This window comes from Elephantulus edwardii, unplaced genomic scaffold (genome assembly GCF_000299155.1).
Source record: "Elephantulus edwardii isolate Elephantulus edwardi_28Jun2011 unplaced genomic scaffold, EleEdw1.0 scaffold00178, whole genome shotgun sequence".
NCBI lineage: Eukaryota > Metazoa > Chordata > Mammalia > Macroscelidea > Macroscelididae > Elephantulus > Elephantulus edwardii.
In genome coordinates, this window is record NW_006399928.1 from 829,473 (window position 1) to 833,715 (window position 4,243).

Here is a 4,243-nt window from a genome sequence, read left to right on the forward strand (position 1 = left end):
TGAAGGCTGCAGTCCTTGACCCTCTGCAGCAAGTGCATAAGGTCCTCCTCAGTTTCGGCAAGCAGGGTTGTGTCTTTCGTTATAGTCAGTTATAATTACCATTTTAATTTCAGCTGAATCTGTTGTTACATTACCCCTTTCATTTCTTAATAATGCTATTTTTGCATTTTCTTTTGTTATGTTTGCAAATGCTTTGTCTATTTTATTAACTCTTTAGAAGAATTGATTCATAGTCTTTTTTGATTGTTTAGTTGCTTTTCCACTTTCCAGTCCATTTATTTCAGAGTGTCTTAGAGGCAAAGGAAACTTTGCTGCACATATTCTACATATGTTGCTAGGAGAGGCCATTCCTTGGAAAGAGATATCATGCTTGAAAAAGTGAAAGATCAATGAAAGAGAGGAAGACATCCAATAAAATGGATTGACAGGGTGACTGCAGAAATGGGCTTAAGTATATCAAAGAAGATGGAGATAGCTGGATCATATGGAATTTCTGTGTTTAGCTTTTTGAAGAAACAACAAACTGCCTTCCAGCGTTGTTGTACTGTTGTGCAATCCCACCAACATCTATTCAACTCCTAGGAATATAGCCCAAAGAAATTAGAACTGAGCCACAAATGGAGATTTGTACATCACTCTTCACAGCAGCATTATTCACAATTGCATGAACATGAAAACGGCCTAAATGCTTAACCACAATCAAATGGATTGAGAAATTGTGGTACATTCCACAATGGAATAGTATGCAGCACTCAGGAGTAACAATTTTGAAAATTACTACATAACTTGTGAAAGACTGGAGGGCATAATGCTGAATGAAAGAACTCAGTCTCATAAAGATAAGTATTGTATAGAACCAATAAATGTATATGGGAATCCAAGGGGGGAAAGGGTGGGAACAGAGGGGTAAAGGTGGGCAGGGAGGAAATCATAGGGTCACACAATTTGGTAGGTAGAGGAGGGGAGTAAAGGAAGTGGGAACAATCCAGTGGAGATCTAGAAAGACAGGAGGACAATGACTGAGAAGATTGTGAAAGAAGTACTAGAAGAAAACGTCCCATAAAACTAGAAATTAACCACAGAAGAGTAAAGCTTGCAAAACCACCCTTGTGGAAACTAAATGACTCTCTGCTAGAACATGATTGGGTTATCAAAGAAATAAAGAATGACATTAAAAAGTTGCTTGAAACAAATGATAATGAAAATACAAGTTACCAAAACCTCTGGGAGAGAGCTAAAGCAATCTTCAAGGGGCAGTTCATAGCAATAGGGAAACACATGAAAATGAAAGAAAGAAAAATCAATGATTTAACTCAACATCTTCAGCAAATAGAAAAAGATCAACAATCTAACCCTACAATCTCTAGAAGAAAATTGTCAGGAGCTGTAATCAATGAGATAGAAAACAAGAAAACAATTGAAACAATCAATAAGACCGGGCAGGAGCTGGTTTTTCAAAAGAGTCAATCTGACAAATCACTGGCAAACTTAACAAAAGGGGGAAAAAGAGTGGACACAGATAACTCGATTAAGAAATGATAGAGGTGACATCACAACAGAACCAGAGGAAATTAAATATATAATATCAGAACACTATAAAAAACTATACTCTGATAAATTTGAAAAATCTAGAAGAAATGGACAAATTCCTTGAAACCCATGCCCTACCCAGATTGACAAGGACAGATATCAAACACTTGAACATACTCATCACAAAAGAAGAAACTGAAAATGTCATAAGAAGATTTCCTCTTAAGATAAGTCCTGGACCAGATGACTTCAAAGCTGAATTCTACCAAACATTCAGAGAGGATCTATCAACAATTCTACTTATAGTATTAAAAAAAATCGAAAACGGGGCCCAGGCCGGCGCCTCCCTCACCTTGCGGGCGGCCGGGCTGGGCAGCTGGCGCTGGGCGGGCTTCGGCGGGCGAAGGCAGGGACAGCCGCCTTTGGGGCGGGGATCACGTGAGGCCTGGCAGTGTTGTGGGAAGAGGTGGCAAGCTGCGGTTGGTTGCGGAGGGTCCGGCGGGAGCGTCCCCGGGAAGCGAGCTGGCGCGGGACCGCGGAGTAGGCTGAGACGAACTTCTCAGAATATGATGGATTACATATTTATTCTCTAAGTGAACTGTGTGCAGGCCTCTGTCGCAAAGGCCTAAAGAAGATGGCAACTCCTTATGTCCCAGTTCCTATGCCCATAGGAAATTCTGCTTCCAGCTTTACAACCAAAAGAAACCAAAGAAGTTCTTCTTTTGGGAGTGTCTCAACAAGCTCAAACTCTTCCAAAGGCCAGTTAGAATACTCAAATCTGGGTAATTATAAACAGACCAGTGTGCCTGATCAAGTGGATAGATTTCCATTTCTTTGTAGCAGTCCTCTCATTAGGACTAAATTTACAGGTACAGAGTCTTCTATTGAGTACTCCGCTAGACCAGGAGAAAATGAAGAACAAAATCCTGAAGGCGTCAGCTGGGAAGATAGACCATCTACACCTACTATCTTGGGTTATGAGGTGATGGAAGAAAGAGCTAAATTTACTGTTTACAAAATACTAGTAAAGAAAACCCCAGAAGAAAGCTGGGTAGTTTTTAGAAGATACACTGACTTCTCTAGACTTAATGACAAATTAAAAGAGATGTTTCCAGGCTTTCGATTAGCACTTCCACCAAAACGCTGGTTTAAAGATAATTATAATGCCGACTTCTTAGAAGATAGACAATTAGGATTGCAAGTATGTCTTCAAAATTTAGTAGCACACAAGGACATTGCTAACTGCCTTGCAGTGAGAGAATTTCTTTGTCTGGATGATCCACCAGGTCCATTTGATAGCCTAGAAGAAAGTAGAGCCTTCTGTGAAACTTTAGAAGAAACAAACTACCGCTTGCAGAAAGAACTACTTGAAAAGCAAAAAGTGGTGGAATCACTGAAGAAACTGCTACATGAGAAGCAACTTCACATAGATACTATAGAGAACAGAATCCGAACTTTGTCTATAGAACTTGAAGAATCTTTGTACATGTCAGGAACAGAAGGTGGAAAAATCCTAACGGTGCAGTCCTGTGCTTTGGTGTCAGAGCAAGGTATCTTGGATGAAGAATCTAGAGCTAATAATATGCCTTGCTTAAGTCATAGTGAACCTGAAAATCCTGTATCAGAGATAGAAGTAGCCTAAGTAGCATACTATGCTGAAGAAGACTAATACAACTCAAGCATCTCCCTCTATATTTTAGCATTTCAATGTTTTATTTAGAATTGAGTGGCAAGATTTTTGTTTTATTTAAAAAAACTAAAAGGATGGAGAAAATATGCATGTATAAAGTTTACATTAGAAGTATTTAAATTATTGTCATAGGAAATATATTCCCTGCTGGTTTTAATCATCCTTTTATCCAGATTTTATATTGAATACACTGAAAAATTAATCTGTTTAGAATTCTGTTATCAAGGTTCACATTCTCAAATACTATACATGAATGTTTGTGATGTTTTCCCATTATATTTTCCCCACACTAACATATACATGTATTTTTTAGTCACCAGTTATAATAGTCAAACAAAAATTACTTGCATGTTTCTAAGTGATATGTATTTCTTTGTATCTCGGACATGATGTACTTTCATTAATTATTTTAGATTAATGAACATCATAAAGATAAGTTGAATTGTAAGTGTTGACAGTTTTATCATCTCTAAGTGAAAATTAGTTCTTTGAAATATAAATGCTTTGTAAAAGATTACTTTCTAGTACCAAAGGAAAACTGTGTGAAAGAGCTATAATCACCCAGTTTACTGATTAAAATAGCCACGATTTTAAAGGCTAATTCATAAGTATCAGGACCTGTAATATCGTTTGGAAGATCTGGTGGCATTGTGGTTTAAGCAGTCGGCTGCTAATCTGAAGCTCAGCAGGTCACACCTGCCAGCAGTTCCATGAGTTAAAGATGTGTCAGAGTGCATCCATAAAGGTCTGCATGCAACTTTGGAAACACTCTGGAGCATTTCTGCTCTCCTGTAAGATCATTATTAGTAAGAATGGATGAGATGGCAGTGAGCTTCATTTTGGAGCTTTATAATACTATACCCTAACTTATTATGTTATGCTTATTTTCCATATAGTTTTAAATCTTTACCTTTGGGATCAATGAGTTTGCCTTTTTCAGAACACTACCTCTTTTTCTAATCAAGGCATACTCTTGAAAATATAGATTCCAAGCAAATAGGAAATTACACAAAAAGAAAACAA

At 37.8% G+C, this 4,243-nt stretch overlaps 1 pseudogene; it reads left to right on the forward strand.

The window, feature by feature from the left end:
• The first annotated feature begins 2,164 nt into the window (after positions 1-2,164).
• LOC102865048 lies at positions 2,165-3,199 on the forward strand (annotated as a pseudogene).
• Positions 3,200-4,243: the final 1,044 nt, after the last annotated feature.